This window comes from Aegilops tauschii, chromosome 3 (assembly GCF_002575655.3).
Source record: "Aegilops tauschii subsp. strangulata cultivar AL8/78 chromosome 3, Aet v6.0, whole genome shotgun sequence".
Lineage (NCBI taxonomy): Eukaryota > Viridiplantae > Streptophyta > Magnoliopsida > Poales > Poaceae > Aegilops > Aegilops tauschii.
The window spans coordinates 579,742,894-579,765,119 of NC_053037.3; the positions used below are offsets into that span (position 1 = coordinate 579,742,894).

The 22,226-nt window shown below is 47.9% G+C and overlaps 1 pseudogene; it reads left to right on the plus strand.

Moving 5' to 3' along the window:
* The first annotated feature begins 444 nt into the window (after positions 1-444).
* LOC109740517 (probable jasmonic acid carboxyl methyltransferase 2) lies at positions 445-8,953 on the plus strand (annotated as a pseudogene).
* The last annotated feature ends 13,273 nt before the right edge of the window (positions 8,954-22,226 follow it).

Here is a 22,226-nt window from a genome sequence, read left to right on the forward strand (position 1 = left end):
TTACTCAGCTTATGGTGTTGCTAACAATGTACTAGAAATTCCGGTAAAACAGAGAATCTACTGGAAGTTCAGTTATCATTCTGTTTCTATGCTCAGCTGGAAGAGGCAAGAAAGCAGAGTAAATAACCATGCCAAATAGCAATTCTGCTGGTCTAAACAAATACTTTCTCCAGTGATGAGCATAGAAAAGAAGAACCGAACTTACAGTGTGCAAGCAAAGGCATGGCCTCAACATGGCAAGTCTATTGATCTAAAACAAACTCTAGTAGTGTCAAGTTTTTATTGATGTATTATATCCTCATCTGAATTCGGCCTGATATTTTATTTCAACCTCTCTGTTAGCTGTCCCTCAGATTGGTACGAACATTGACCCTATCGTTCTGCCCAATAAGCAGCCATCCCTACTTCCAGAGTTCCAGTACATCTTGCTCTCTCAGGTTCAAGGCCTCTGGAGGTTAGCCCGGCTTCAACCAAAGCCATGGATGCCAAACAGATGTTGCATATGAACCAAGGAGAAGGAGAAACTAGCTATGCTCGAAACTCCAGTATGCAGGTATCTTCTCCTCTCTTGATTAATTCAATATTGTTTCTTTCTATGGCCCATTCTCCTAAAACTTGGCTTCTGAAGATTGTCTCGTCAAGAATTTGTTCACAATATAACTTGTATTACTGGCTGCTATACTATTTAACACCATAAAGAAAAAGAAGAACAATGTTGTGAAAGATTAAACTAGATTTCTGAAGTACAACTCGACTTGCAGGGTGCTGAGCAGAACAGGATGAAGCCCCTGATAGAAGCGGCGATCGTTGATGTATGCAGCAACACCAGCACCTTGTCACATGGAAATATGGTGATTGCGGACTTAGCTGCTCCTCTGGCCCAAACGCAGTAGCACTGGTGTCGATTGCCCTCGAGGCCACCCACAGGCACTTTCTTCAGTTGCGGCAGCCACCTCCGGAAGTCTGTATACTCCTCAATGATCTCCCATACAATGACTTCAACATAGTGGTGAAGAACCTGGTCCCGCTGCGGCAAATCAATGTGCGATAGGCGGAAAGCGTCTTACCCTCGTATGAGGGGGTGCCGTGCATGTTTATAGGGCAGGGGCGCACATCCCTGACAGCGCATACAAGTTGTTGAGATTACATACTTGGAGGACAAGGGATAAGAGGGAATAAAGGATTCGGTTTACAAGAGATAAGCTAAGCTATCTATGCACCGAAGCACTTAAACATCTATCTCTATCTATCCCTATGTCAGGTACAAAGCTACGTTTAACACCCTCCCTTAATCACAACTTCATCAAGTTGAGATTATGCTTGAAGTCTTCAAAACTCCGTGTGGGCAAAGCTTTGGTGAACCCATCTGCAACTTGATCTCTAGAGTGCACAAACTGAATGTCAAGTTGCTTATTAGCAACCCTTTCTCTCACAAAGTGGAAATCTATCTCTATGTGTTTTGTTCTGGCATGAAACACAGGATTAGCAGATAGGTAGGTAGCACCAAGATTGTCACACCACAAACATGGAGCTTGAGTATTTCACACACCAAGTTCCTTAAGAATGGATTGAACCCATATAATTTCTGCTGTTGCCAATGATTTGTATTCTGCCTCTGTACTGGATCTAGACACTATTGCATGTTTCCTTGCACTCCATGATATCAAGTTAGGACCAAAAAATACTGCAAACCCACTAGTGGAGCGCCTATCATCTAGGCTGCCTTCCCAATCAGAATCAGAGAAGGCACTGGCCAAAGTAGATGGTGACTTGCTCAAGTTAAGACCAATGCTCAAAGTATTTTTGACATATCTAACTATACGTTTGGCAGCTGTCCAATGAACAGTAGTGGTGCATGAAGAAACTGGCATACTTTGTTGACAGCAAAAGAAATATCAGGTCTTGTCAAAGTTAAGTACTGCAGTGCACCTATCAAGCTCCTGTATTTAGTGTTGTCTTCTTTACTTAGAGGTGTACCTTCTGTAAGAGACAGTTTTTCAGAACTTGGCAAAGGAGTAGGTGAGGGTTTACAACCTTGCAAGCCAGCCTTTTTTACCAAATCAGTGGCATATTTTTCCTGGGATAGATGAAGCCCATCATTATGTTTCTTCACTTCAATCCCTAGGAAATAATGAAGATCTCCAAGATCCTTAAGAGCAAAATCTGCACTCAAATCGTTTAACAATCCAGCTATTGCCTCATCAGATGAACTTGTAATAATAATATCATCAACATAAATGAGGAAAAATATGGATGTGTTCAATTTATTGTAAATGAACAATGAGGTGTCAGACTTGGAAGGAACAAAACCAAGTGTTTCCATCTTATGGCAGAGGCGTGAGTACCATGCCCTTGGTGCTTGCTTTAACCCATAAAGTGCTTTGTCAAGTTTGCATACAAATGAGGGTGCATTTTCATTCTCAAACCCAGGAGGTTGTTTCATGTATACCTCCTCTTCCAGAACGCCATGCAGAAACGCATTCTGTACATCTAGTTGTCTGAGACTCCATCCCCTGGAAACAACAATGGACAAAACAAGACGTATGGTTGCAGCTTTAACAACGGGACTAAAAGTATCCTCATAGTCTATTCCATACCGTTGCTTGCAACCCTTGGCAACAAGTCTTGCCTTGTACCGGTCAATGGTTCCATCAGATTTCCTTTTTATTCTGAAGACCCATTTGCAATCAATAAGATTTTTACCTTGCTGTGGAGGAACTAGATGCCACGCGTTATTTTTATCTAGTGCCAAAAATTCTTCCTTCATTGCCTTTTTCCATTTTCATCATGAAGTGCTTCCTCAAGGGTGCTTGGCTCACCTGGTTCACCTGTGGAACAAACTAGGCCATATTTTGTTATATGCTTATAATCAACAGGTTGGATCACACCTTGTTGTAGTCTTGTTCTTCGTTGTGACGGTGCAGTAGGATCAGTTGGCGCAGAAGATCCCGAAGCAGGAACATGAGTTCTGGGCGCTGCGACATCCGAGGCAGATTCGCCTCGTGCTTCTCCTGGATCTTCTGTGGCCGCATCTCATGATCCAGGCGCTGTAGAGGCCGCAGAAGATCCCGGCCGGCCGACCGGCTCATCATGGGCGCATGATTGCGCGGGCCTGCGCAAATCAGCACCGGATCCAGCGCCCGTCAGCCGCGGCTCAGCGCGCCGCTTGTAGCAGCGCAATTCGTCGGGGAAGCGCGCGCCGCTTTGGCCACTTGGGGGCTGCCGGGGCGGAGCGGGCGCGGGGCCGCCTCTAGATGTGGTCGGTTGCGTGGCGCGCGCGGAGTCGTTGGCGGTTGCGCGGGCGTGCGACGCAGCTGTCAGCTCTGACGCGTTAGCCCGCACCGATCATGGCGCAGATTGCCTGCGCTGCTGCTCCTGCGGCGATCCCGAGGCGGATCTGGCGGATTCCAAGGCAGATTTGCCCCCCCCCCACGCCATGAATATGGCATTTGGGAAGTGATTTGTGCATCATTTTCTTCTCTGTTTTCACTCCCGTTTTCTCCTGCAACATAACAAAGCTCATGGGTATAGTTAAGAGGGTTAGTCATCATCGGATCAGCACAATTATTTTCTCCCCCGTGATCAAGGGCGGATAGATGAGAAGGCAAAAGAAGTATTTCTTGACGGAGTCTAGCGCCGGCATTAGGATGAAGATCAGCAAAGGGAAATTTTGTTTCATCAAAGATCACATCACGAGAAATATAGACACGACCAGTGGAGATGTCAAGGCACTTAACACCTTTATGAAGTGGACTATACCCAAGAAAAGCACATTGCTTTGAGCGGAACATGAGTTTGCGATTGTTGTATGGGCGAAGATTAGGCCAACATGCACACCCAAACACACGAAGTGATTTGTAGTCGGGTTTGACATGAAGTAACCTTTCTACTGGAGTTTCATTATTGATGACACGACTAGGAAGCATGTTGATAATGTGGACAGCCGTGAGAAAAGCATCATCCCAAAATTTCAGAGGCATAGAGGCGCCGGCTAAGAGAGCTAGTCCTACCTCCACAATGTGTCTATGCTTACGTTCTGCTGAACCGTTTTGTTGGTGAGCATGGGGACAAGACACGTGATGAGAGATGCCAAGGTTTTGGAAGAAAGAGTTTAACTTTTCGTACTCCCCCTCCCCCCCCCCCCAGTCCGATTGGACAGCAATGATCTTGCAGTCAAACTTGCGCTCAACAAGAGCTTGGAAGTTTTGGAAAACTTGAAAGACATCGGATCTTTTCTTAAAAAGATAGATCCAAGAGTACTTGCTGTAGTCATCAATAAAACTCACGTAATATGTGTGTCTACCAACGGAGCTAGGGGCAGGACCCCAAACATCGGAAAAAATTAATTGCAAAGGTTTTGTAGACACACTAGTTGATATTGGATATGGCAACTGATGACTCTTAGCATGTTGACATGAATCACAAATTGTTTCAACATTGCTCTCACCAACAAACGGGAGCTTATTTTTCCTAAGCAATCTTTCAACTAAAGAAAAAGAGGCATGTCCTAATCGATCATGCCATCGTGTTGACAAAAGTTTGGCAACACCGTATACATGTTTATTGAATCTTCGACGCTCCGGAATCAACGGGTAGAGTCCTTGAATGCATCTACCTCAATAAAGAACTTTCTTCGTTGCCTGATCGTTGATCAAAAAGAAAAAAGGATGAAACTCGAGGAAGACATGATTGCCGATGGCAATTCTATGAACGGAAAGAAGATTCATACTAGCACTAGGGACATGCAATATTTTTCTAAGATGAAGTTTGCGATGGGGAGTTTTAATAATTGTATGACCAACGCTGACAAATCCTCATACCTGCACCACTAGCAGTGTGGATTTGGTCCTTGCCGCAGTATTTTTCCCGCGTGGTCACCTTCTCAAGTTCGCTGGTGATGTGTTCGGTGGCACCACTGTCGACGTACCAGTCGGTGTCGACGCCATAGGAGTCATCCGCAGCAGCAGCCACCTTGTCCTCGTCTTGGGAGTCATCATCATCCTCGTCATAGCGATAGCAGTAGTCACGGGCGCTGTGCCCGAGCTTGCCACAGATCTGGCAGCGCGGCGCATCAGGGCGCGCTCGGTTGGAGCCGCGGCCACCACTGCCACCGCGTCCCTTGGAGTTGGTGGAGGGGGAACGGCCGGCGCAAGGAGTGGTGCTGTTGGAGGAGTTGCCACTGCCGCCCGATCTGGTCTTGCCGCGTGGAGGTCCGCCGCGGCCACGAGAGGCGGCGTTTGCAGATGACTTGAAGCCGCCCGAACCCTGGTAGAGTGCCATGCGGTGATCAAAGTTACTTAGCATGGTGAACAGCTCATCCAGGGAGACGGGGAGGTGCGGGAGTCGAGAGCCGACACCAGAGGCTGGTACTCCATGTCCAGCGCGTGGATGATGTAGGAGACGATCTCGTCGTCTTGCAGCGGCTTGCCGGCCGCGGCTAGTTCATCAGCGAGGCCGCGCATGTGGGCGAAGAAGGTATCGACCGACTGAGTTCCCTTCTGCGCATGAAGCAAAGCCGTGCGGATGTTGTTGACGCGGCTGAGCGATTGCGAGGAGAACATGGCCGCCAGGGTTGTCCAAAGCGCATGCGTCGTGGTGATCGCGGTCACCTACACCAGCACCTCTTTGGAGAGGTTGTTCAGAAGGTACCCCGAGCACTTGTTGATCCTCCCGGACCCAGATTGGGTGGAGAGGGTTGGGCTCGGTGGAGTCCTTGCCGTCCTTGTCCTTGCCAGGAAGGAAGCGGGCTGGCTCCGGCGTGCTGCCGTCGGCATAGCCGAAGACGCCAGCTCCCCTTAGCTGCGGCGTGATCTGGACACGCCACAGTACATAGTTCGTACGGGTGAGCTTCTCCGTGACCTGGCTGTTGAGGCCGATCTGGGAGGAGCCGGAGGAAGACATGCTAGGCACTAATGGAGATTTGAAAAAACTAGATGTATTGGAAGAGGGATGCTCTGATTACCATGTGCGATAGGCGGAAAGCGTCTTACCCTCGTATGAGGGGGCGCCGTGCATGTTTATAGGGCAGGGACACACATCCCTGACAGCGCATACAAGTTGTTGAGATTACATACTTGGAGGAGAAGGGATAAGAGAGAATAAAGGATTCGGTTTACAAGAGATAAGCTAAGCTATCTATGCACCGAAGCACTTAAACATCTATCTCTATCTATCCCTATGTCAGGTACAATGCTACGTTTAACAGTGACCGGTGTTGTACCAGGGTCATTCTACGAGAGACTCTTCCCTAGTGGATCCTTGCATCTTGTCTGCTCATCCAACAGCCTTAATTGGCTCTCAAAGGTGTGAACTCTACACTCCACTTGAACTACCTTCATTTCTTGATTATCTTATTCTGTAGAGGTACAGGCTCCTGAAGATTTAAGGATTAACCAAATCCCGGCATATGACATCGACGAGCATGTCAGGCATGAAAGACTCGCGGTGGTAGCTGGAGCTTATGCAAGGCAGTTTAGGAAAGATTTTACACTTCTCTTGCAGCTGAGAGCCAAAGAATTGGCCCCAGAAGGCAGGATGGTTGTTTCCATCCCGGGGAGGCGTTGTGATGAACTCATCAACGAAATCGATCTCACATCTGAGGAACTGTAGCTCAGATTTTAGCCATCATGGCCTCAGAGGTAATATACTACTTTACATTTCAACCATTTTGTCATTTGTAGCGAGCATGTGAGTGTTTTACCATGCCGAGTTTCTCTTTTGGATAACTAACAGGGTGTGGTTGACAAAGCAAAGTTTGATTCTTTCGACATGCCGATTTATGGACCATCCCAAAGAGAGCTAAGAGAGATCATCCAGGAAGAGGGCTCCTTCTCAATCACAGAGATGCGGGTACACGACCTTACAAGCGGGATGGACAGCACGTTCCTCACCCCAAACAGGGTGGCGAATAGTATGAGAGCTGCACTTGAGCCGATAATAAACCAGCATTTTGGATCCTCCGGAGAGGTCATGGATGAATTTGTGAGGACCGCCGAGAAGCACCTGAGCGGTCAAGGCAGCTCGCATGTCAATCCTGTGCGTTAGGCGAAAGCGTCTTACCTCATCGAGAGGGGACGCGGTGCATGTTTATAGGCAGGGGCGCACCTCCCTGGATAGCGCATACAGTTGGGAGATTACAACTTGAGGGAGAAGAAAGATAGAGATAAGAGTATATGGTTACATATCTTTAGTCTATATGAGCCTCTATCCTATCTTGTATGAGTGTCCAATATTCCTTTTTTTGTGTCAAACAATGTTAAGCTTAGTGTTTCTTCGACACCTCTTTAGTCTATACATACAAAGTTTACCTCCAGCTCTTTCTTCAGATAATCCACTCTACTCCTTGATTGTACTGAAAGTTTTGGCCTTCTGCATGGTGTGTATGCTCTGACATATGGACAGAGTATCAGGAAATTCTCCCCGTAAGCTTGTTTGATGAAAGATCTAGATGGGTGAGCGATGTGATGCTGCCAAGCTGAGTAGGTATGTCACCCTGAATATTGTTCGAGCTAAGGTTCAAAGTCGAGAGTTGTTGCAAGTTCCCTATGTTAGATGGTATGGGGCCTTCAAATTTATTGTTTCCTAGATCAAGATCGATCAAGTGAGTAAGCTGGCCAAGGAACGATGACAATGGCCCAATGAAGCTATTCATTTGCAGGTTAAGGTGTTTTAACTTTATTAGCTTCCCAATCCATTCTTCAACTGTACCAGTTAAATTGTTATTGCCAAGTCCTAAAAAAGTTAAGTTCCTTAGGTTCCCTATGCTTGGCGGAACCGTGCCCGAAAGCTCGTTTCCACCAAGATATAGATAATCGAGGATACTGGACAAGTTACCTATCGTGTTTGGTATAGCTCCGTGTAGCTGATTTTCAGCTAGTGACAACCATTCAAGACTAGTGCAGTTTGTTAACGCACTGAAGAATTCCCAGCTTTGGATGTCAATAGCTTCAAGATTGTTATTCCGAAGGTTTAACACATACATGTTTGAAAGTTTGCCCAAAGAGCTCGGAATTTCGCCAGTTAAATTGTTGGTTTCTAACTGTATCCTTCCCAGCCCCGAAACATTGCCCAGTGAAGCCGGAATTCGACCTTCAAACACGTTGGTATTCAAAAAAAGCTCTTGGAGGTTTGGTAGGGCATCTCCTATATTAGGTGGCAGTTGCTTGCTTAGCATATTCGACTCCAAGCCTAGTACTTGAAGAGATTTAGAAAGGTTGAAGAGACACCGTGGGAATCCACCTGACAACCTATTTCCTCCTAGGGACAACTTCCTCATATTTGTCAGTTTCCCAAGCTCATCAGGAATACTTCCAGTTAGATTATTGTAGGCAAGGACAAGTCTTTGTATGCTCGTGATGTTTCCGAGGGTTGGTGGGATGATCCCGGTGAGCTTGTTCCGAGAAAGTCGTAAATGTGAGAGGTTGTAAAGGAGGCTTAATTTTGGAGGGATTTCGCCTACCAAGATGTTTGTAGCTAGGTCCACTATCCTTAAGCTGGAACAGTTGGTGATTGCATCTGGGATACTATCCTGCAACTGGTTGACGCTTAGGTCGAGGACTTGGAGTTTCTGCAGATGGTTCAGAGGAGGTAATCGGCCAGAAAAACCATTTGTGGATAGGTTCAGGGTTCTGAGGAATGTAAGGTTCCCAATGGAAGAGCTGATTTGGCCAGCCAGGTTTAGGCCAACGAGTTGGAGAGCCACCACGCGCCCTAGATGTGCTCGGCTGCATCTCACTCCCGGCCACAAGCAGTGATTGGCGCTGGAGTTCCAAGAGCTGAACCATCCAGAGGGATCAGAAATGATCTCTTGTCTGAAAGCTTGCAGCCAGAGCACATCCGTGCTGTTGTCAGGGAGCGTTGCACAATTGATTTTGATAGCACCCAATAGAAGCAACGGTAGTGTCAATAGTATGAGCACGCCGGGGTTTCCGGGTCGCTTGGGACACGTTGACACCATTGTTACCTGCAAAATATACAGAGATAGAGCTCTTTTAAATGCATCACTTCCCTCTCAAGAGGAAAGAGTTCAAGTGCATTATTGTCGCCCATTATCCACTTGTTTTTAGTAAAGAAGCTTTCCCTTTTGTTACATTTTTATTCCCATCCTATTGTAATAAAACAACATTGTTGTTACAATGCGATTAATCATGCTAGCTTATAGTCATAAGGTGAACTGGTGAATTTTGTGTGTGGAGTTTGTATATAGTTAATAATCATGCATAATTAAGGTTGATACTTGATAGAAATGATATCATTTTGAATCATGGAGATTCCATAATTTTTTTTGTGTAACATGACTGATTTACTAACTTTATTTTATTAAAACGTTATAAAAACTTCTATTTTTTAAAAGAATTTATATACGAAGCTGCAGATCGTCTCAGGCTTCAATTAATTTCATCAAACAGGTTCGATGTTAATCTAACAAATGGACCATGCATTTCAATTGGTCAATTCTCTTTTTTCCTTTTCTTTTTTTATAGTTGAGCTCCGGTGAGGCGTGTTGGCGACGATGGCGAGGCACAACATCGGTCGGCGAGGATCGGCGGTTGTGCAGGAAAACACAAACGATCGGCGAGGTGCGGTGATATTCCGGCAGTCGCGCGTGAAGGCGATACACGGCGGCTGTGCGCGGCATGGCGGGGACGACGACCGTCAGTGCGTGACATGGTGGCGACAGCAACCAGCGGTGCACGGCATGGCGACAACCGGCGGCGGTGACTCGATGACGGACGGTATGGAGGGCATGGAGATGGGCGACGCGCAGCATGACGACGGCGAGTCGGCAGCGATCAATTGGAAGGGTCTTATCAAATACTCATAGCCCCAAGAAACCCATATATAGGGGTATACGTGTATATCTAGCATGTAATACAAGCTTAACTTCATGAGATGTGTACGTACGCTTCATTCGCCATAAGCTAGCATGCAATATAATGACGTTCTTATCCGATCGGTAATTATACGGAGAAGAGAGAGGAAAGGTAATTAGTACCGTTGCTTCTGGCACAGCACGCGCGGCGACAGCCTTGTCGATCTTCTGGTCGATCGTGAATCATGAGTGGGAGTGCTGTGAATCGTGAGTGACTTGGATGGCCCTCCAGGGGTTTAAATAGGCGGCACTTAGAGAAGAGAGAGCAGCCTCACGTCCAGGCACCTTCGTCTCGCCTAATTTAAGCTTGACCTGAATGCAGCTAGCGAAGACCTGGAGTCCGTCAACCCTTCCATCACCAACTGTTGCTGCCCCTGTCCCCAGTTGATTGGGTTGACCAGTCAACCCTGCTCACTGGGCAACCCCAGCCGCTGACAGGCGGGCCCCACCTGTTAATTAACGTTTTTATAATTAAAATTAGTCGGTTAACTTAATTAGACACCGACAGATGGGCCCGCTAGCTAATTAACCTAATTAGTTAAATTTAATCCATGTTTCGTACCGTGACACTAACATGCGGGTCCCAGCCGTCAGGTTTGACCTGGAACGGCTGGGTTGACTCGCTGATGTTACCCTGACGTCATGCGAATGCAATAATACCTTTTCTGTTATTTGTAATTTAAATTAAATCCATGAATTTCAAAAAATGGTTTAAATCTTTGAAAAATCGTAGAAAATAAACCGTAGCTCGGATCGAAAAGTTTTCTACATGAAGGTTGATCAGAAAAATGAGACGAACCCGAATTTGCTCTCCATGTAGCTGTCACATGCCCACAACCATGCAAACATGAAACCTTCCCCTCCGGTTCATCTGTTTGACAGGTGCCTAAAGCCGGGAGATATTTTCCTCTCCGTCTACAACGTGTAGTACTGCGATAGGTCACCACCAGCATAGCATATTACCATGCCATGCATTTGTGTTGCATTTATTTGCGTGTATTTATTGTTTCTTCCCCCTCTTCTCTTCGGTAGACCCCGAGGCAGACGCTGCCCCTGAGGACTGCTACTCCACCGACGACCCCTCTTTTGTCGCGAAGCTTCCAGGCAAGCAAACCACCTTGAACATGCCTATATCACCTATTCCTTCTCCCTCATGCTTGCATTAGAATTGCTACAACTGTTGTTCCGAAATACCTATTCTGATGCATAGCCCGTTTTTGTAACTACTGTGTTTATACTTTACATGCTATCCTAAATGCTTAGTATAGGTTGATTAGTGAACCATCAGTGACCCCTCACCCTTGTCCTAGTTGCCCCGCTTAGTTACTTGTGCCCCGATCTATGTGATCAACGTCCAGAGACCGACACATCACCGAACCCCCGTTAGTTGTACGATTCTGCAGAGCTACCATCGAGTGCCGAGGGTGATACCTCTTACCTCACTTTTGATGTTACCTTTGTAGTGTAGCTAGTCCTTTTTGTGATACCGAGGGTGATTCCTCTTTCACCACCTCCGATGATACCCTGTCGTGCAACCCTTCAAGTGTGAACCCATCGAGGGTGATTCCTCCGTGTTCACCTTGACGGTTACATCGAGTAGGATTCCAACGAGGGTGATTCCTCGGATTCCTCCTTGGTGTTATGGACACACGGTTAACCTGTACTTATTTCAGATACTGATTAAGGTTGGGTCAGCCCCGAGGAGTACACGTGAGAGATGTGATGACGGGTTGACCATGAGGGTACCCGAGGTATAGTTACGAGGTGCGGCCTGATAACTGATACGTCTCCAATGTATCTATAATTTTTGATTATTACATGCTGTTTTATTATCAATCTTGGATGTTTTATAATCATTATATAGTCATTTTATATCATTTTTTGGTCCTAACCTATTGACATAGTGCCAAGTGCGGTTGTTGTTTTCTGCATGTTTTTTACATCGCAGGAAATCAATATCAAACGGAGTCCAAATGCCACCCCAATTTACGATGATTTTTTATGGACTAGAAGGAAGAAGTTGGGCCCTGGTTGCACCTGGGGGGAGTCCCGGGGAGGGGACAACCCACCAGGGCGTGCCAGGACGCCCAGGCGCGCCCTGGTGAGTTGTGCCCACCTCGGGTGCCCCCTGGACCGACTCTTTGCTCTATAAGTACCCCAATATTCCAGAAACCCTAGGGGAGTCGACGAAATTTTCGTCCAGTCGCCGCAGAGTCCAGAACCACGAGATCCAATCTAGACACCATCACGGAGGGGTTCACCACCTCCATTGGTGCCTCTCCGATGATGCGTGAGTAGTTCTTTGTAGACCTTCGGGTCCGTACTTAGTAGCTAGATGGCTTCCTTTCTCTCTCTCTCTCTTGATTATCAATACAATGGTCTCCTGGAGATCCATATGATGTAAGTCTTTAAGCGGTGTGTTTGTTGGGATCTAATGAACTTCGAGTTTATGATCAGTTATATCTTTTTATATCCATGAAAGTTATTTGAGTTATTTGATCTCTTATATGCGTGATCTCTTATAGCCTCGTATTTCTTCTCCGATATTTGGGTTTTGTTTGGCAAACTTGATCTATTTATCTTGCAATGGGACGAGGTGCCCGGTAGTGGGTTCGATCTTACGGTGCTTGATCCCATTGACAGAAAGGGAACCGACACGTATGTATCGTTGCTACTAAGGATAAAAAGACGGGATCCATATCTGCTGCAATAGATAAACGGATCTTGTCTACATCATGTCATCGTTCTTATTGCATTACTCCATTTTTCCATGAACTTAATACACTAGGTGCATGCTGGATAGTGGTCGATGTGTGGAGTAATAGTAGTAGATGCAGGCAGGAGTCGGTCTACTAATCCTGGACGTGATGCCTATGTAATGACCATTGCCTGGATATCGTCATGATTATTTGATGTTCTATCAATTGCCCAACAGTAATTTGTTTACCCACCGTTTGCTATCTTTCTCGAGAGAAGCCACTAGTGAAACCTACGGCCCCCGGGTCTTCTTTCTCATATATTTGCCTTGCGATCTACTTTTTTCTTGTGTTTATTTTCAGATCTATTAAACCAAAAAATACAAAAATACCTTGCTGTAATTTATTTGTTCCGCGATCTATTTATCCCATCTACAAATTTACCTCACGTCCTTTGCCTATCTTGAGGCGTCGTACCCTGAAAGGGATTGACAACCCCTTTAACACGTCGGGTTGCGAGGTGTTGTTATTTGTGTGCAGGGGCTGTTTACGTTGTGTTGCTTGGTTCTCCTACTGGTTCGATGGCTCCGGTAATGCCTAGAATTGACAGGTGATGCACAGGGGTTTTCCCCCATTTATTGAGGATCAAGTTTGGTGTGTGGTGGAACCACTCATAAAAAATATCTTGATACTCATTTTAAAAAAATTGAGGACCATGTTTATCTTGGTACTCATACTAAAAATGGCCGTATGCATCCCTAGTTGGTGCAGAGGCCAGGGAAGTGAAATTCTCCCCCATTTTAAAGACATGTACCATGCCTTGTACAACACATAACGAGGAAGAAGAGCTGAATGCGTGTACGCACGCACGTACGTGCCAAGTCAATGAATGCGGGATATATACATCCATCTCGTTGGCGTCTAACCTTGGCGCCGGGGTGGTCGGCATCTACGGCGACGGGATCTGGATCGCGCTTTTCGTGTCTTCACTCGGATGAGGAAGAGGACTGTTCGTCGGGTAAGAATGCTACGGCATCGCGTCGGCGCAAATCGGACCAAGAGCTCGCAGCGGAATTTTGGGCTGACATCGGGTATCCTACACCCGCCTCTAGAGTGTGGGAGAGACCCTCTTTGCGGCGGGTTTCTACTCCGGTAGGTTCTGCTCAAAAGGATGGGGAGATGGCTCCGGTAATGCCGGTGATCTCTCCCAAGGTGGCGGCGCCGACCCGACGAGGACCTGCTGGGGCGGGGTGTTCATCTAGGGTTCTGGTCAGGCCATGGATCGGACCCATTCCGCCTCCAAGGATTCCCCCCCCCCCCCCGTACTTTGGGCGACGCTATCATGCCTACCGGCCTTGCGACGGCGGCGGTGTCTACGCCGGCAAGGTCACCGATCACTCCGTCCGTTGTGCATCCCAGATCGCCTGATCCGGCTCTGTCGATGGGCCCACAACCAAGCCCAGGTTTGTATGATCCTAGACATCCATTACGCATGGTTAATCTCAACCGTTGGTTGTTTCATATGTGGAACAGGTCTTGTCATCGGAGAAACCCTAATCTTCCTCTTTCTTTAGCGGCCGTCGTGCGTTCCTCTGCGATGTCCCGTGAGGCGTCTGCGCCGCCTGGCTCCGGCTCTGTCCGGCCAACCTCCGCCGCTACGCTGCCGGCGGACGGCTCGTCTTCGGGCGGCGCGCCGGGCTTCGCACCCGGTGTGTTTGCTCCGGTTATTCCGTCGCAGCAGCCAGCTCACAACACCAACTTGGCCAATATGGTGCCTCCTCCATCGCAATCTGCTTGTCATGTGCCTGTGCAACCTCAGCAGCAGTTTTATCAGGCTAACCATCCGCAGCAGTACTATCAACAACAGCCGGTATTTCATGCTCCGGTCGGCTACATGCAGAACCAGTCACCGGCGTACATGTATCAGCCGGCTGGTCCTCTCCCGCAGCAGAGTTTGGGACCCCCTGTTGGCGTTCAGCACATTGCTTTTAATGCAGGTCCGGCGATCTCCGCGGCCGGCGGGCAGGCGGGAAACATGCGCCCGCGGAAGCCGAAGGGGGGCAAGGGTGGTCGTCCCAAGTAGCAACCGGGGGTCGCTCCCACCAACGTCGCCTCAACTGCTACGGCTGCTCATGGTGCGCAGGGAGTGCCATCTCTCGTCCCGGTGGCTGTTGCGACTACAGTTCAATCTCATATGGCACCGGTTCAGCAGCATGTTCAGATGCAACCCGCTAAAGTTTCAGGCGTGGGTACTGCAACCAAAAAGATGTGGTGCACCAAGTGTCCGTCGGCGGGACACCTGGCTGAGGATTGTGAGACCCAGCAATACTGTTTCATTTGTAAAAAATCGAACCACCCGATGACACTATGGCGGTGCCCGGCTCTGAAGTTGCCGAAGCCGGCGGCAATGCTTTGTGGATATGGTACTGAGAATATGGCCTTCTTTCAGATGCCAGATAATGTGTGCAGAGCAGATTTAGCGCCACAGAGTTCTACAACAGCTCTTGTCATGATCTCGGTAGGTTCTATCACTTCCAGCATTGTGGAGTCAGAGGTAGCCAAGATTGCGCAGTATCAGCAATAGTGGACGTGGGAGGCTATTCCTCATGGCCAGAATGCTTTTCTCATGTCGTTTCCTAGTGAAGAGGTGCTTCTGAGAGTAACCGGTTTTACGGTCTTCATCAAATCACATAACGTAACACTGGAGTTCAAGGCATGGCAGTCCGAGGATATCCCATATCGTTTTGAGCTGATTCCGATTTGGGTGCATGTTCATGGAGTACCTCACGCACTTCGGCATTTCTTAGGCCTTTGGGCTGTTGGTTCTGTTATTGGCGCCACCTTGGATGTCGATCTCCTTTGTTTGCGCTGCCGGGGAATTGTTCGGATACAGGTGGGCGTGCTTAATCTACACGCTTTTAAGATGAGTACTCTCAACTCCCTCTCGTCGGACGTGGTTGTTCAGAGAAAGGGATATGAGTTCGGTATACTTTGGAGGATGATGACTTCCGACTGGATGCTGATTTTGTGCCACGAGTTTGGAAGCAAGACGACGATTCTGAGGGTGACAAGGGACATGACAGAGAGGATACGTTAAGGCCTAATGACATGAGCAAGAGGCCGAAAGCATCCTCTTCTACCACTCACACGGCGGCCACTACAACCATGGGAGGTGTTGTTCCGATGCAGAGAACTTCAGCCACGATCGTTCCTTCTGGTGCACCCTCACGGCCGGTGGCGGCGGGAAAATTAATTGCCGTCACGCCACCAAATCCTCTCCGGAGATCGTCACCTAATCTTGTGCTGCAGCCTATGCGGAGTACGACACCGCCAGGTGATCGGTCGGATGTGGACCACTTGGCGCCAGGGTGTGCTTCCTCGCCGTCTCGCATACCTGCGCTGCCTACTCTGTCGGCATCATCACCAGCTGCTCCCGGCGTTCGACTTCGGGGCGACGAGTCGTCGGCGTCTCTTGGAGACAGGGACTCCAAGGGTGGATGCTACGGATGAGGTGGTGACTCCGACCTCGGCTTCGTCGCGGCTGTCTAGCCGTCGGGGAGTGATTTTTTCCCCGGCGGTGAGGGCGGATCACGACCTTGCGATGGCACAGCTTCGAGCGCTGTCGTCCGCGCCTCCTTCACCAGGCAGTGTCGAGGCCTCTTCAGCGACCGAGGAGGAGGAGGGTAGGCTGCCGCCTACTCAGTCTGCTTCGGCTACGCCGGAGCCATCTACACCACCTTGCAGGGCCTCCGAGATGCTAGCTGCCACTGTCACTAGTAGAAAAAGGGGCTTTTACCCCGGTTGGTAAGGGCCTTTTGTCCCGGTTTTCGAACCGGGACTAAAGGGTCGTTATTAATGCCCTAACCCTTTAGTCTCGGTCCGCCTTTGGTCCCGGTTGGTGGCACTAACCGGGACCAATAGGCATCCACGCGTCAGCATTTCAGGGGTTGGGGTTTTTGTTTTTTTAAGGGGGGGGGGGGGGGGGTTGGGGGTTTTGGGGGGTTAATTTAGGTATTTCATATATTGTGTTAGCTAGCTAATTAATAAAGAGAAGTGTCCTCTCTTATCTCCGTGCTTGGTCGACGCTACGTACTATATACGTATGGAGAGGACTAGACACGCTAGCTAGTAAGCAAATGAAGGAAACAAAAGATCGTCATGAACATATGCATACACAGAGAAGTGATATCGACCACCTCTCCTTCTTCGAGAGATTGGTCAAACAACAAGTTCTCGTATATCTATATGACACTACCGACTACATATATACAATAATTATCTCTTACAATATAATCTCCTAATTAAATTGTAAGAACACAGGGTCCACATAGTATTCTCCGTTTTTAGCGATCACATGGTCAAGGAAGAATGCCGCCAATTCCTCTTGAATTGCTCGCATACGATCTAGTGCTAGGAGTTCATCCCGCATCCGAAAGATCTAATTTGAAGAAGGGGGTCAATACATACATACATACATATATATATATATATATATATATATATATATATATATATATATATATATATATATGAATAAATGAAACTCGACACAAATGATGGTAATAAAATAAAATTGTGAATATTATTGCTTACGCACTTTATATTGTTCGTCAGAGTAGCCCCGCTCACAGGTCGTGTGGCAGATGGACTCGCAAACGTAGTATCCACAGAAATCATTCCCTTGTTCCTGCCACAACCACTTTACAAGAAATAGAGGTCAATCAAACTGATAAGCAAGCATGCTAAATGGTATTGATGAAACTAGCGCTTGAATCACTAGGAGATGCGCGGAACATGCTACTATAGTACTTACTTTCGGGTGTCTAAATTGCAGCTTCTTCGGCAGTCCCGGAGCTTTTTTGGTGAATTTTATCCAAACCCTGCCAGACAAAGAAAACAATTACTTGATATCAGGAAATGAACAAAGTTGCTGATATGGTGGATAATGATCGATTTAACTTACTTCTCGAGCATTTGAGTCATGTCCGCATAGTCCTGGGGATCTTTTCGTCTTGAGTCTAAGACGGTTACTACTCCCTGCTCAAGCTTAATCTCTAGGAGAATATAGTGGAAGCTGCGCACGCATGCATAAGTCATCAATTACATTACCATAACCTGGACTAATAAGGGAAACCGAATATGCACAAGACAGTAGCACTCACTTGAAGTTGTAAGGAAAGAGTATTATATCTTTGTTTTCATTTATTACCAACTATCGTAGCAAGTTGGCCTCGGTATCTTCGGCATGATATTTAACCTGAGTTGCATCTATGAGATTTGTGTTAACAAACCCAATATCACCGATTTGTTTTTTCTTCACTTCGGCGATCTTCAATCTGCATAATATAGTGAGGATAATTATAAATACATGCAATGAAAGAGCTGACCTATATAGAGAGACTTAATGACAGAAGTAGTACTACTTACAGACAGTCGCAAGTGATCGTTGATTTATCGAGGGCCTTTTGATTGAAAAACTGGAAGAACTCCTCAAATGGAACATTCAACAGTTCAATTCCAATGAGGTCATGCTCCGGTTTAACTCTCAGCGTCAAAGTATTCCTCCCCCCAGACTCTCTGCAGGTTTTCATGTACCAATCATGTAATCTTTGCATCGTCGTCGTTAGAGATCTTTCATCTTTGACGAGAGGCTTCCCGTAATGGTATTTGTGTTCGTCCACCTCCATGGTTTCATAATGTACATCGTCAGGCAGGTAATCTCCAACATTGGTATAACCGGGCACCATCCTCGGATCATTAGCGGGCACCTTGAGCGGGGGGCACGATTGGTTCGCTTGTTCGCCGAGCTGGGCAATTTTTTTCCCAGCTCGTCGTTCTTTTAACCTTTGATCACTGACAGTACTTCCCGACCGCTCCGCTTCGGCAAATGTCTTTGCAAGAATGCGCTCATAGTTGCCTCTCGGCGGAGACTTTGGTGGTTTTGTCAGGGCAGCCAGAGTGCGCTTCGCTTTCACCGAATCTACCTTCTCCTTCGGAGGTGGACGTTTCTTTGCTTTCACCCCTTCAAAGAAGTTCGTCACTTCGGCTCGCACGATCTTTGTGGTTTCCTCCTCGGTCCTCTCATATGGTAACTTCTCTAGAGTCTTCAGAGAAGGACCGAATCTGTATTGCCTCCCGCCTCTGGCAGCTGTACTGCTAGACGCCGGCAGAGCAGACGGAGCGGCTGCGACTGTCTTCTTTCCTTGCTTACGAGGCAGAGGAGAAGGACTGCGACGCGCCAAAGCAGCCGGAGCGGCGGCGGGTCTCTTCCGCCCTTGCTGACGAGGCGGAGAAGGAGGAGGCTGGCTGCTCTGGCACGCCGGCGCAGGCGGAGAAGGAGACGGAGAGCCGCCACGCGCCGGAGAAGGAGGCTGAGTGCCCTGATCACTCGCCGGAGGAGGAGGCGGAGTGCCCTTACTCGCCGGAGGCGTCCAGTTCGGAAGGTTAATGAGCTCCTTCGGCCATAGGCATGGAGTCTTCAGAGCAGAACCCAGCCGAGTCTCCCCTTCACCGGTAGGGTGGTCAAGCCGGAGTTCCTCAAATCCCTCCGTTATTTCATCCACCATCACCCTAGCATATCCTTCTGGAATCGGCCGGCAGTGGTAGGTTGCGCCGGGTTCAGGAGGTAAAACAGAGCCAACAGCTACCTTGACTTTGAAGTTATGCCATTGTGCCATAAGGTGGCAATGTTGAGACTCCGTGATAGCATCCACGGGATAGCTTGCAGGAGCCGTCAAGACATGCCCCGGTTGAAGCAGCTCAGTGGAAGCCACGCTGCTTCTCCGCTGAGACGGCGGGGTAGCTTTGGGGGCGGTTTCGGCATGTCGATTGTCGTCTCGTTCCTCTAGCGCTTGAACCCTTTCGTGCAGCTTCTGAATTTGGGTCTGCTCCATTTTTTTCCTCCTCTCCTGGCTTTTGTAACCGCCTGCGTCCGGAAAACCAGCCTTCCACGGAACGGAGCCTGGCGTGCCTCGTGTCCATCCAGGGTGCTCAGGGTTCCCGAGGGCCATTGTGAGCTTGTCGTTCTCTCTGTCTGGAACGAACGTCCCTTGCTGCGCTGCATCGATATATTGCTGAATCTTCTTGACTGGTATTCTCAAAAGCTCGTTCGTCCAAACGCACCTCCCTGATACAGGGTCCAATTTTCCGCCAGCCCCGAAGAACCAAGTCCGGCAACGGTCTGGCCAGTTCATTGTCTCTGGTTCGATCCCTTTATCAAGCAGATCATTCTCAGCCTTGGCCCACTTAGGCCGTGCTTTGAGGTAGCCACCTGACCCCGTGCGATGGTGAAGCTTCTTCTTCGCAGCATTCGTCTTGTTTGTCACTGACATCTTCTTACTCTTTTCTGATGTCTTGTGGGCCACAAATGCGGGCCAGTGATCTCTGATCTTCTCATACCGGCCGATGAATTCTGTTGTCTCTTCTTTGTCGACAAACCTTTTCAGCTCATTCTTCCACCTCCTGAATAGGTCTGCCATCTTCTTAAGAGCATGAGACTTGATTAATTGATCTTTAACTGGCTTCTCCGGATCATCCTATGGCGGTAGGGTGAAATTTGCCTTCAGCTCAGTCCAAAGATCATCTTTCTGCATATCATTGACATAAGACACCTCAGGGTCTTCCTTCTTAGGCTTATACCATTGGTAGATGCTGATCGGGATCTTGTCCCTAACAAGAACCCCGCACTGAGCAGCAAATGCTTCCTTTGTCCGGATGGGTTCAATCGGTTGGCCGTCGCGCGCGATTGCTATGATCTCAAACCTTTCATCCGAGCGCAACTTTCTCTTCGGGCCTCGTCTCTTTACCGAAGTTGTGCTTGATCCGGAGGGCTAGAAAAAAGAAGAAAGAAGAGAGTTAATTAATATGTGTACATACCAAAACAATGAATGCATCAATTAGCTAGTCAGCACAGGCTTAACTAATATATTTACCTGGCAGGACTCTGTTCGGTCACCGGAGCCGTCACCACGGGCTCCTTCTTGCACCAGCATTGGGTCACCGGAGCCATCATAATCATGTCTTTCCTCCTCCACTCTTCGATCACCGTAGCCTGCTTCTTCACCCTGTTCTTCCAGACCATCATTGTCGTTAAGATACGACAAGATATCACCTCCGGCTAAGATTATGTCCCCCAACACCTCTTCTGCTTGCTCGTCTCGTCCGTGCTCCATTGTTTCTGCAAATATTACAACATGGCAATTATTACACAAACATGACAACAGGTGGATATAATAGTGCAAACGTAGACCTAGCTTATTCCAGGTTTGGGGTGGCTTCGGCAACGCTTCCAGGGTAGGGGCGCGGCGGGAGGGGGTAGGAGACCGACATCATTTTTTTCTAGGGTTTGGGTGTCCTCGAGAGTTTTGGTCGAGCGAGAGGGCCCGGGGGGTGCTCCCGTGGTATAAGTTATCACGGTCGAGAGGGGGTATAAAAATCGACCGTCCATCATGCCGAAGTTATCTGGGAGGGAGTTATATATATCGACAACGACGACATACATACATGGGAAAATAATGTTATCGGGGAGGGGGTATATCGACCCCCCCCCCTCGTGTTGAAGTTATCGGGATAGAAGAGAAGAAGAAAAAATAGAATTTTCTTATTTTTTTTCTTCAATGTAACTTTTGCATATATGAACATACATACATAAATTATACATACATGGAAAAAAATTGCTATGAACAAAAAAACATCATATATGAATATGTTGTATATACATCCATATCCATCCATCCATCCATTCATACATACATACATGCACAAAAAAATGCTATGAACAAAAACATCAGTAGAATTTTCTTATTTTTTTTCTTAATTGTAACTCTTTGCACTAGAACTATTTCAAATAATTCCTTTCAAATGCCACAAATTTTTTGAGAAGTCCTATGATGCCTATAGATCATTTTTATTCAAAAACCCACTTTAGTCATTTGAAAAATTTGAGCACAACTTCTATTTTTCAATTTTGGTCCAATCTTGGCATCGAACTACAACCCTATTTTTCCTTGCTAAAAAAATTCTGAATTTTTTACATCTTGTAGTCCTTCCTACTAAACCCTTAAGTCCAGAAGGGCAGCCCCAATTTCTTCTAGCAAGTCCACCAAAAAAATTCATGTAGTTTCTGTCCAGCACTAAATTTTAATAAAACTTGCACTAACAAGTTTTTCCTTTTAACAAACCAACTTGACCATCTCACCAACATCCAAGGAGACATCATCCTGCCAAGTTTCACATAAAACAAAGTTCCCTAGCTAGCCCTAGCATTTCATCAAACACCTTGTGGACATGGCTGAAAACATGCAATTCTCTGAAACTTTGCACTGAACCAACTTCACCATCATCACATACATGAAGGAAGGACAGAGGAGAGGGGTGGGAGGGAGGAGGGACTACCGGCCTGTCCGGCGGGCAGTGGTGCGGCGGCATTGACGGCAGGGCAGCGGCGTGGCGCAGCATCGGGGCAGGGCAAGGGCGCGGCGGCGTTGGCGTCGAGGTCGAGGCAGGGGCGCACGACGGCGTCGTCGGGGCAGGGTAGGGGCGCGACGGCGTCGGGGCGAGGCAGGGGCACACAGCGTCGGCGTCGGGGCAGGGCAGGGGCGCACGACGTCGGCGTCGGGGCACGGCAGGGGCGCGGCGGCGTCGGGGCAGGCAGGGCGCGG